At 33.6% G+C, this 13,424-nt stretch overlaps 1 protein-coding gene across 2 annotated transcripts in view; it reads left to right on the top strand.

Moving 5' to 3' along the window:
- Positions 1-8,282: 8,282 nt before the first annotated feature.
- The window catches only part of LOC139525425 (sodium- and chloride-dependent glycine transporter 2-like), a 41,211-nt gene continuing 36,069 nt past the window's right edge, over positions 8,283-13,424 (top strand). Inside the window, exon 1 of one of the 2 annotated variants that reach the window (XM_071320750.1) lies at positions 8,283-8,365. The gene's annotated coding sequence lies outside the window, so the exon portion shown is untranslated. Of the gene's footprint in view, positions 8,366-10,571; positions 10,709-13,424 lie in introns of those variants that run through there. The other variant, XM_071320751.1, reaches the window with a different exon arrangement.

Below are 13,424 nucleotides of genomic sequence, written 5' to 3'. Positions count from 1 at the left end.
AATGAGTTTTTTTGGTTGATCAAATCAGCCAATCAATGATTTACCTTTGTTCACTTTCAATGCTGACATTCTTTTCCTTTTAACAACTGAACACGCATAACTCTTGCGTAAACCCTTTTCAGTTGATGGGTTTAATTGAAGGTCATATGAAAACGGATTCGATAAGGTGCAAGTGAGTAATTCATCATAAATGTTTCTGAGCATATATTGACAAAATTGAACCATATATGCTGCTAAATCGATTTATTATTTCACCATTTCCCTTGCATTTTTTGATTGAACAAAACTAAACACATTTCAATTTTCTTATATATCTTGTAGCTAGTGCCCTTTTTAGCATGACATGCTTTCGACTTCAAAGACTCATTTGTGACGCTCAAATCAAAATTGTTGAAATCTCAAATAAAGAGAAAAGTTGCTGAGCATTGACTACCATTTATTCTGAAAGATTTTGACTGCTAATGGAAAATATTTTGGGATAGACAATCCTTGGAATTTGGAAAAAGGCAAAGTTCTGGTATTTTCTCCTCGAAGTGAAATAACTATTTAGATTTATCACCAGGTTTGATCTTATATGAGCAACACGACTGAATATGCTTAACCCACCGGGGCACTTGAGTCACCGCAGTTTTTAGGGGATCGAATCTTGCGTGAGTGATAAGTGTTTTTCCGCATTTTCATTTTCGTGTTAATATGGGCACAGTTTCGTCTATCCTTTGTCATGAGAAATATATTTCAATTTTAAAATTTCATACTCGGTAAGTTTAAGGAATATTAAACTTACACGACCAATGCTATACTAATTTGGTGATGTCATAGGCTAAGATAAGTGTCTAATTACTAATCCACTACTGCGTGATATCTATCCGCTTGATATAACCAAACAACGTGTTTTATAGGAGTAACACAACGGCTGCTACATGTGGAACAGGCTCTGCTAACCATTACGGAGCACCTGATATCACCCCGATATTTGTTGGGGTTAGTGTTGTTCAGTCTTTTGTTTTATGTATTGTTCTTTGTATACCGATGTATGCATTTCGGTCTTTTTTCTTTGTCAGAATATTTACACAACTTTAAAAGTCCCTTTGGTATCTTTGGTATCTTTTTTAATTTATAATTATGACTATACCAATGATTATTCATGTTAACATAGAAGTTCATATTACTGTGTTTATGATACCATCAGAGAGGAAATCCTCCACCACCAGGGACACAGACCCAGTGGTTGTTAAGCAAAACAAACAGGTTTAAATTGTGTACGCCAGACGCCGTTTGATCAACAAAAGATATATCGGTTTTGTGTCCACTCTGCATAATTCAATGATGAAATATCTATTTTTTTTCCGCTCTAACATGTAAACTATTTGGATCAGCTCTTAAAAAGGTCTTCTCAGGTTTACACGTGTGTAGGGCCTCTACAAGGGATATATTATGAATGTTTTACACAATGTATATCACTCGTCTGGTCATAGATAAACATAATTAATTTGAATACATGCAAATCCCTAGTCACATTCAAAATTTGTTGTTATATGAAATGAAGTGTGCTAGAATAACTATGTTAAGAGCATAATTACTATTAAGTTTAATGAAGCGGCCTGCTAAAGAAAATCCTACTACAGACTTTTAACAGTAATGTTGTGAATAGATTTTAGATTGAAAGAAAACTAATATCAGACCTTTTATTTGTTTTAAATGATCGTTGTGTTTCTTTAGAATGAAGGTCACACACACGCTAGTAATTGAATTTAAGTCTTTATCAGTTATTTCGATTTTATCATTTATCAGAAAAGTTTGAACACTTAATCATTCAGTTATGATTAGTCTTTCGGTAAATTTGTAGACATACATATCATATATATAATTAGCTGTAGAAATTCAGCACTTTTCGGACAATTCGCTTTTGATTAATTAACCACTGTTCAGTATCGTTTAGAAGAATTCAGTATGATGTTGACATGTACAGCTAAATAGCAACTACCGTACAGTCTTAACGTAGGAACGTACCTTGAAAGTCTGAAAATTTACTGAAATATTGAAAATTAGGGAATAATAAAAGGCAGGACTTAAAACTTGTTTATTCATTCGTAGGAAACAGATATGAGTTTATGAAAACATCAGCAAGCCAATACAAAGTAAACATTATCCTTTAGCTTTATGTTGCAATCTCACTAAATAATTCAGGTTTGATTATAGATATCTATTTTATATCGCTTGAAATAAAGGATAAGACAGATACTGTTCAGTTTGTTTCGTATCTTCATTTTGGGCATTTCAAAATGGCAATGTGGGTCTTTTTAAAATGTTCTTAACATGCACTCAACTAGAACCTGTCGTTACTTGTTTACAAAGACTTTGAATGCACATAGCATATATTTTTATTATTATAGTATGGAAACGGTGCCGCCATTTGCATCAACAGTGACTTCGGGACCTGAGCGGCACGCGACATTGATTGGACAGTTGTATAGATAAAGGCAACAGTAGTGTGCCGCTGTTCATTAACTGATAGAGTGATAACAAATACTGCCAATAGACTAAAATCGAAACACACCAACCGTAATAGAAAATTAGAGGCTCTAAAGAGCCTGTGTCGCTCACCTTGGTCTATGTGAATATGAAACAAAGGACACAGATGGATTCATGACAAAATTGTGTTTTGGTGATGGTGATGTGTTTGTACATCTTACTTTACTGAACATTTTTGCTGCTTACAATTATTTCTATCTATAATGAACTTGGCCCAGTAGTTTCAGTGGAAAATGTTAGTAAAAATTAACAAATTTTATGAAAATTGTTAAAAATTGACCTGATGAACAATTTTACATCATGTCAGATTTGCTCTAAATGCTTTCGTTTTTGAGTTATAAGCCAAAAACTACATTTTACCCCTATGTTCTATTTTTAGCCATATCAGCCATCTTGGTTGAATGGCCGGTTCATGCATCAGACACATTTTTTAAACTAGATACCCCAAAGATGATTGTGGCCAAGTTTAGATTAATTTGGCCCAGTAGTTTCAGAGGAGAAGAGATCTTGACCTGAAAAACAATTTTACCCATGTCAGATTTGCTCTAAATGCTTTGGTTTTTGAATTTTAAGCCAAAAACTGCATTTTACCCGTATGTTATATTTTTAGCCATGGCGGCCATCTTTGTTGGTAAGCGGGGTCACCGGACACATTTTTTAAACTAGATACCCCAATGATGATTATGGCCAAATTTGGTTAAATTTAGCCAAGTAGTTTCAGAGGAGAAGATTTTTGTAAAAGTTAACGACGGACGACGACGACGGACGACGGACGCCAAGTGATGAGAAAAGCTCACTTGGCCCTTTGGGCCAGGTGAGATAAAAAGAAACGACAGTTTTACTGAAGTACAACAAAAACAAAAATACATAGAAACGGACATTTTGATTGCAACTGCCATATTCCTGACTTGGTACTGGTAATTTTAAGATGAAATGGTGGTTTGAATCTGGTTTGATGGCTAGTCACCACCAATTATATGGCAATGTTGAATAATATCGCTAAAATGACATAAATACGTGACAGGAATACAATACAAAAAATGCTAGAACACTCAGCACAGAGAAACGCAGAAATAAATAATATAATAGTAAATTTCAAATTGTAAACCACCGAATAACAACGGACACCTAAAAACGAGCTACCAGAATTGACATTCACACTTGATACAAAAGAAATGACCAAAGCAAAAACTACGACAATTTTTTTCGTCCCAGTCGACGAAACCCTTGAAATACATTTACTTTTGAAATTGTATGCATGACTATTAAAAATAGAACATCAAGAATGACCTTCAAATATTTAACAACGCTTACAATGTATTTGTATATACGATGTTTCGCTAAGATATTTCAATAGTATAAATGATGTGCTCTGCTAGATTTTATTGGATCTATACCTCGTAGAATATTAGATAGGTTTTATATTTATCGCTAGTTTACGAATTTTTCCTTTGATATTGCTGACTGATAATTTCTTTTCTCAGCGGAGTCGAGTGATTTGAAAATGGAGCCAAGTGATATGAAAGTTATTGCTAGAAACTAAGGGAACACCTGCCATTGTCAAGGAAATTAATAACGTCTTCTTAGGTAAAATAGCGATAAACAGATTGACCTTCTGCTATTGTCTGTTCTATGGTCGGGTTGTTGTCTCTTTGACACATTCCTCATTTCCATTCTCAATTTTATCATTGGTCATCTCCACACAAACCTTCTGATTTTTTTCATTCATGACATAGAAGTGGCCTAGACTTTTTCAGATCCATAAACTTTCATATGGCTTATAAGTTTACACTACAGTATATTACAGATTTAATTTTTGAACTAAAACTAAAAACACCAGTTTTTCAAATTATTTCAGTATTTTTTCTATCTTTGGAAATTCAAAATTAAAGCGCTGAAACAATTGTTTTTAATTTTGCATCTAAAAGTTTTTGTATTTTGTGAAAATTAGTATCTAGTTATAGATGAATACATATTGTGTATTTGCAAAGTCTGGACAGATCAATTATCACACAAAAAAATACCATAGTCAACCGAGGCGAATGGGAGGTTTAAAAATATCATAAATGTGACTTGCATTGATTTAGCGTTTAGTCGAATGGAAAACAATCAGTTTGGTGCATGAACATTGTCTTAGTGGGATTATCCTGGTAAAAAAGTGTAGACTCGTCAATTTCTTAGGGAAGTGATGGAAAATAATACAATGTAATTCCAATTTGCTAATGTTGTAATTTAAAATAAGGCATGACCCTTATATAACTTGTCTTTTAAAAGCGACATACAATAGTTCTAGTCTTCATTAAATAGGGATATGAATCAATCTCTTCGTCATCATATGCAGATTCAGTACGCGTATTAGCATTACAACACACCTCCCTTTTTTGACATGAACAAGTTTGGCGCAAAACAGAATGTTTTCAAAGCAAACACAGCTTGTAAGCACAAATATTTACCTTTGCAGGTACAAAGTATATCTTGTAAGTAATCTGATGACATTTGTTCCATGAAAAATGTTGGGGTTTATCCATTTTTGTCTTCCCGGTCGAATTCGGAACGCGAAAAGGACCTCTCTTACCTTCGGTATAATGAAACACCCGCCAACGATGATGCACTATCAGTCAATTGAAAAATGTTATCTTGGCCTCTCTCCACTTTTATTAGACGCATTCTGGAATCAATTGTGGATTGACAAACCTGATAGTCTGCTCGTGCCATTGAATGAAACGCTCCTTACTATCAGTTGTCTCCTTGTTGATAAATATATTGTCTGCACTTTTTTTTAATAACACATCCCCCTTGGTGTTTCGAGCAATGCCATCTTGGGCGTAAATACCGTCTTGAGTCGGTCAAATTTGTGCATGGCAATGTCTGTCAGGTATAGTCTTACCTCTGCATAGGAAACACAAAAGCCATGCGAGAACAACATTTCTATAATTGTTCGTGACCCATATTCATGATATAACTGCACGGCCAATACCAAATGTAATTGGGCGAATGTAGCTACAGAAACGATTGATTTTGTAAACGCCATACATTTATGATTTTTTGTTATCTTTAGGAACAATATACGGTTTAGAAGCGCCTTTATGTGATTTTTCATCAATTAACTAACAAATAAAGTTAAGAATCGATACGGGCATCTTTTCCATAAAAACACCCAACGAGGACATAGCTCATCAGAGCGCTGGCGGCAGAGTGAAGTAATTGTTATTCTTTTAATGTATCCTCGATATCTTCAGACACACCTTGGTGTAACTCTGAAAGTCTTAACATAGTCTTCAATTTTCCTGCAGCAGATATGGCATCCCCTATATTGAGTTCAGAGCTAAACTCTATATTTGATATCCCTGGGCCCCGCTGTGTCTGAATTGTAAGGTATTATAATATCTAGTTAGTTTGGTCTGGAGTTTGGCAGTTTGGTAAGCACCAGAAACAATCTTGGGTAAATGTGATCGGAATATATATATATGTCGAGAATGCGCTACATGAGAAAAGCCATTTTATGGAAGAACAGATCATCACTTGCAATCGGTATCAATGAATTGACAGCAAGTTCAAATTCTAATTTGTGTGCCCCATTTATGGACATTATGTTATCTGGTCCGTTCGTTCGTCGGTTCGTCCGTCTGTCCCGTTCCAGGTTAAAGTTTTTGGTCCAAGTAGTTTTTGATGAAGTTGAAGTCCAATCAATTTGAAACTTAGTACACATGTTTCCTATGATATGAACTGTATTATTTTAATGCTAAATTAGAGATTTTACCCCATTTTCACGGTCCACTGAACATAGAAAGTGGTATTGCGGATGGGGCATCCGCGTACTATATAGGGACACATTCTTGTTTAGTAACTGTTTTACCTGATTGCACAGGTGTTGACATCAATAAGTACTTGGAAATGCATGCTGAAAGGTAGAATGCATTTAAAAAAACTGTACCCACGATTATCTTTACCATGCCATAGATGGATAAATGATTACTCATATAAGCACACCTAAAAAGACAGTCAACACGTTCAGACGACTCATTTTTGTGAATTTTACTGTCCTTTTTAAAGGTTTCGCTTTTACAAAAAAAAAAATGTTTTCATATCAAACTACAAGGCGGAAACTGAGTGCGAGATCGTATAAAAGTGTCAGGATGTGAGAATACATGTGGATAAGTTTGATCACATATATATGGCTTTCTGTTGTTTCTAATTTAAAGACGCAACATTTTTGCCTTATGATGTAAGTCTTATAAAACACTGATGATTCACAACTCTTTCGCCCAAGGAAAGCAAAATATCAAGAGAAGTTGGTTGTGGCATCACCTTGTCGCACACCAAATCTCTGCGAAACTTCTATAGTACGTACTTTCCCCTGACCGCGTACATGCATTATACTTGTTCTGAGGTTGAACATTGACATAGATACAATGTATTTTTTCCACACAATATCAACTAGTCATTATCAGGAAAACATCTTATCCGGAGGATTGGTTAACTTTTATAAAAAGTCAAATTAACTTATCCTTGAAATTATAATAATCACATCGAAACTATCAAATTCATTGTGGAGGAAAAAGTAAATGGTGGACTGATTGACGGATTTGAAATTTCCGTAATTAAAAAGGGTACAAATGATATAATGTTTATATTTGTGAGTTTTTGACAAAAGTGTTTTAAATTTGCTCAACAAAATTTGCATGCAGTACTGCAATAATATATTTTGTCCTCTGAAATGTCAAATACTGTTTTTGAATCAGAATGTTTTCTCTTTTTCAAAGAAAAACGCGTTAAAAGCATCTCATTGAAAAAGCAGCCAACTTTAAGTTTGAAAGTTTTACTCGGGAATGGTATTATATGTATGTCTTCATCATTCCGATGATCCCTGATGATATGTGCATCGCAAATATTTACGAAAATAGCGGTAAATTTAACCAATAAAAATATTGTTTGATTTTAAGGTGACTACCCAAAACCGTAAATTGAGGGGTACCCCATTTAAGGGTTAAAATGCAAAAATATGACCATAGAATCTTATAACGACTATTAAAAAAATCGATAGTATTCTATCATTTAAAACAATTTATTCCGGAACATTAAACTCGTTTACTAAGCGTCTTTTTCGAGGTCAGTTACAGTACTATAGGTCACTGTCAGAAAATATAACCTTTTTGTATGAGGCTGAGAAACTTAGGAAGGGTGCGGTTTTATCGAGACCTTCCCTAGAGTTGTGCCTTATACAAAAAGTTTATATTTTCTGACATTAACCTCATATAATGCAACTTAAATCAATACATTTATAGCTATTTAAATTGTAAATTGAATTTCAAACTTGTTATCATCCTTAGGATGTACTTAGGTGAAATTAAATAAATCAAGAATTTAAAATAATGACTATAAGCTGGAGAAGCATTAATGATAAATGGGTGTTATGGGGCAAAACATTTTACCTTATATCGTAAGGAAAAACACCAAGGAGTCCGAATATCTGACACAAATTCCTAAACCTCAGCTAAGTACATCCTTAATGAACCTTGATTGTAGAAAAAGTTATCCATGGTGAAAATTGACATGTTTAAGTTCTATATTTAGGAAATAAAGGCAAGTTATTTTAATAACTTATTTTATGCAGATGACGGAAATCTTTAGTTTTATTCTAAGTTAATTTGCCTTTCCCTTTGGAGAGCCCCTGCCTAGATTATGTGTGTCAGTATTTACACTACACGTCACAGTTTACACATCCTTGATAAGCAACACGAAAACAAGATTTTATTTGGGATTTTATCAATTTTTATCAGTTATTTGGACATTTAGACAATTTATATAATTCTTATTATTGAAGAACTACCAGGTAATATTTGTAATTGCAGTCGTTTGCACTTATTATTGTTGTTCAGTTAAATGCAATATTAATCAAAGAAGCAGAGCGTCATCGCCATCTTGGAAATTTATTGTGTACGAACATTAATTTGCAATCGTATGCATATCAAACTCATTTGAAGATTTTGTTTCTTTCCGTTAATTGAATAAACAATATTTCTATTTATATGAACATTTTCTTATTCAACGTATATTGTTTACTTCCAATCTAATAATTTACGGCAATTATTAAGTCGTAACTTACAAACTTTGTTGGAATTTGTTTTGCGGTGCACCTTCTTTGGAGGAAGATACGTTAAGGAGTTACAGTTATTTTTTTGTCGTTCTAAATATTGACATTGTCAAAAGTGAAAATGGATATTCAGATTACGCCAGGTCCGAAAGTTTTAATATTAGGACACAGCTTTATTTCTCGTCTAACACAAGCATTAACATACGACCCGAAGTTATCACCGGACTTTAATTTAGCTCAATGCAGCGTGAGTTGTTATGGTATTAGTGGAGGTACATGTACAGTGGACAGACTAAAAAACAAAGCCCTCGGTAATTATTTTACAGATAGGAGGAAACGATTTATGTGATCCAAGTTTGAAAGCAGAGACATTAGCATGTAACATTGTGGATTTGATGTCTGATTTTCAACTACACTACAGCTTTGTAAATAAGATCGTTGTATGTGAACTTTTTACGAGGACTCAACCTTGGTACATAACAGCAGAACAGTATGAGAACAAAAGAAGGATAGTGAATCAGATGTTACCCATCCTGGTAGATGACAAGAAACATTTTTGGAAACATTTACGGCTGATGAATAGCCCATTGCAAATCTTTGCTTACGTATACTTACCTACACAGAACATCGCATATATTCATTCTGAACTTTGTCTAACGTAAATTGATTTTAAAAATGCGAAAAATATATGTCCCCAGGAATTATTTTAACCTTTTTTTAGAGCGTTTATGACAAACCAAAGAAACGAATTTTTTTTTGGCAAAATGTATTTCACCTTTTAACAAGAAGGCAACCTTTCATCTAAAATATTGCCTTGCAGTTCTTGTTATTACAACAATTTCAGGTCATTCGTCTACAATTTAAAACGTTATCAAGCCATTTTTTTTATGTATAAGTCTTTTTGTCATACTCAAATCAAAATTACTTGGTTATTTTCAGTCTTGAACTTCAATTATCAACATCTTTCCTGATACGAAACTATGAAACAACAAAAAACCCGGAATAAAAAGTGGTACTGATCGAATGTGCTCGCATGACTTACTTTTACAACCATTCAGTGTTAAATTATTCACCAATCTAACCATTTTACCGACACATTCTCAGCACATAAACTACACATGAGTGAATTATAAAACTTTATCGTGGTTTCTCTTTATATATCAGCATTTTATCTATAATACTAAAATTACGAGGTCCAATTTGTCAGCCGTCATCATGTAAAAACAACGAATCACAGAATTCAACTTTATATATAACTAATATAGTACAAAGGTGTAGATTAAAAATTACACCACTCCAGGCCCTTTTGTTTTCCACGTAATTAATATTGCCAATAATTAAAAAGTTCCGGGTTCGAGTCCGCTACCGATACCAATAGTACATTCACCTGTTACCTATTACCTTATCTGTACGTTCCGCATCTGACAGGCGCACCACCAAACGTTGTATTCAGGATTAATATGCTATATACACGGGTCATAACCACAGGGTTGACACTACTAAATTGTCAAATTGTTACCTATTGTAGTATTTTAATAAGTAAGACTTTCTAAGATAACAATACGAATACTAAAAATCTGAACGTATAGGTACAGTTTTCAATTTGTTAGTGGGCATGACGTAAAACAGCGAAGCAAAGAATTCAACTTTATTTATAACTAATATAGGACAATGCTGTTGATTAAAAATACTCCATTCCAGGACCTTTTGTTTTCCAAATAATTAATATTATTGTTTCAGTTCGACGGGTTCAAACAGAAAGACTTGAAAGCAGAGAAAAACTGTGTATCTTATAATCGGCATGACTTTATCAGATGACAATACTAATAATAAAATAAGGCTTGCGCATAGTTATATACTTTAATTCAGGCACGGACCCGTGATATCACGGGTGTGTTCTAGTATTTATAAATATAATGCTTTGTTCACACGTACCTTTAATTCGAATTTGAATAATAAATAAAGTTTTGTTCCGTGACATTATTTTTTGTACCATTTACAATTTATCTTAATGACTCCATCAGCTTTAGCTGCATGACTGCAAGTATTTGTGTTGGAATTCATCTATGATCATCTATCAAGGTAATTTTTTAACTTACCAAATGTTCTTACTATGATAATGTCATTATTCCATTGATGAATATATAACAACTAGAACACACCCGTGACTGAATTAAAGTATAGAACTATGCGTATTATCTGATAAAGTCATGCCGATTATAAGATGCACAGTTTTCTCTGCTTTCAACATCTTTCTGTTTGAACCCGTAGAACTAGAACTTATCAATTATTGGTAATATTAATTATTTGGAAGACAAAAGGGCCTGGAAAGGAGTATTTTTTAATCAACAGCATTGTCCTTTATGAGTTATAAATAAAGTTGAATTCTTTGATTCGCTGTTTTACGTCATTCCGGCTAACAAATTGAAAACTGTACATGCTGTACCTCAGTATACGCCTTATTTTAAGTCCAGATTTTTATTATTCGTATTGTCATCTTAGAAAGTCATACTGATTAAAATGCTACAATCGGGAACAATATGACAATGATTGAATTAAATATTGTCAACCCTGTAATTACGACCCGTGTATATAGCAAAATCCTAAATACAGCGTATGGTGGTGCGCCTGTTAGATGCGGAACGTACAGATAAGGTAATAGGTAACAGGTGAATATACTATTGGTATCGGTATCGGATTCGACCCGGAACTTGTTAATTATTGGCAATATTAATTATGTGGAAAACAAAAAGGGTCTGGAGTGGTGTAATTTTTAATCAACAGCATTGTACTATATTAGTTATATATTAAGTTGAATTCTTTGATTCGTCGTTTTTACGTGATGACGGCTGACAAATTGGACCTCGTTATTTTAGTATTATAGATTACATCCTCAAGCAGTGATATTGTTGGATTTTTTTTTCAAAACTACCTCTACCCTTTTTTATTGGGAAAATATGCGTCATTTTTATCAAATTGGGAAATTTATAATAAACCATGAATTTGACTGGAACTTTAATTTGCAGACCCCCTTTCAAGAGGTAAACCCTCATTTGAATTAAGACCCCTTATTGTCAGTGATGATACTTAAATAGGCCCCTCAAATCTGCACATATAGTCATTTTAGGCATGAAAAATGTTTAAATGAGTGTTTTTCGGTTTGTATACATACACAATTACCAGTGAGACTACACTGTTTGGGGAAAAAGTTGTCTTTTTGGGAATAATTTTAAGCCTTTTTTTTCAAATTGGGATTTTTCTCCAGGGGAAAAAGCCTTTATTCTCCGGAAATTTAAGGCAAACAATATCACTGTCTAGAAATAGATTAGTAAAACATCTGATGTTAATTTGTATTTTTTTCATTACCGTATATTGTAACATCTACTATACGATATGCGTTATTAAATGTTGATTTGACTTTGAAATTGAATATAAAAAAGAAGATGTGGTATAATTGCCAATGCGACAACTCTACACAAGAGCCCAAAATGGCATAGGTTTAACAACGATAGGTCACTGCACAGCCTTTAACAATGAACAAAGCCCATACAGCATGGTAAGCTATAAAAGGTCCCAAAATGACAATGTAATACAATTCAAACGAAAAAAAACAAACGGCCTAATTTATGTAAAAAAAAAATGAACGAAAACAAATATGTTACACATTTAAACAAACGACAACCACTGAATTACAGGCTCCTGACTTGGGACAGGCACATATATAGGGAGTATGGCGGGTTAATATAAAAAAGAAGATGTGGTATGATTGCCAATGAGACAACTATCCACAAAAGACCAAAATGACACAGACATTATAAACATGTTCCCAACCCTCCCCCTAACCTGGGACAGTGGCATAACAGTTCAACATAAGAACGAACTATAAAAATCAGTTGAAAAAAGCTGAAATCATTAGATAGATAAAAATACAAGTGAACGTGGATGGGTACTTGTAGTTTATTGTGAAACTTGTTTATTATACTTATGTTCTTAATATTTGTTACTTATATTCATAGTTAAGTTTATTCATGTTTTTTTTAAGTTACGGGGTAGATTCTGATAAGATGCCACGGTTATCGATTAAATCGTTAATATTTCTGTATAAAAATGTAACGGAAATTACCCGTGTTATAATCATACTTTTTGTCATTTTTATACGACCGCAAAAATTTTAATTTTTTGGTCGTATATTGCTATCACGTTGGCGTCGTCGTCGTCGTCGTCGTCGTCGTCCGAATACTTTTAGTTTTCGCACTCTAACTTTTGTAAAAGTGAATAGAAATCAATGAAATTTTAACGCAAGGTTTATGACCACAAAAGAAAGGTTGGGATTGATTTTGGGAATTTTGGTCCCAACATTTTAGGAATAAGGGGCCAAAAAGGGCTCAAATAAGCATTTTCTTGGTTTTCGCACTATAACTTTAGTTTAAGTGAATAGAAATCTATGAAATTTTGACACAAGGTTTATGACCACAAAAGAAAGGTTGGGATTGATTTTGAGAGTTTTGGTTCCAACAGTTTAGGAATTAAGGGCCAAAAAAGGGCCCAAATAAGCATTATTCTTGGTTTTTGCACCATAACTTAAGTATAAGTAAATAGAAATCTATGAAATTTAAACACAAGGTTTATGACCAAAAGAGGAAGGTTGGGTTTGATTTTGGGAGTTTTGGTCCCAACAGTTTAGGAATAAGGGGCCATAAGGGTCCAAAATTGAACTTTGTGTGATTTCATCAAAAATTGAATAATTGGGGTTCTTTGATATGCCGAATCTAACTATGTATGTAGATTCTTAATTTTT

The sequence above is a fragment of the Mytilus edulis genome, chromosome 5, assembly GCF_963676685.1.
Source record: "Mytilus edulis chromosome 5, xbMytEdul2.2, whole genome shotgun sequence".
In the NCBI taxonomy this organism is placed as follows: domain Eukaryota; kingdom Metazoa; phylum Mollusca; class Bivalvia; order Mytilida; family Mytilidae; genus Mytilus; species Mytilus edulis.
The sequence above is the reverse complement of the archived record's forward strand: the minus strand, read 5'-3'. Positions and strand labels throughout refer to the sequence as shown.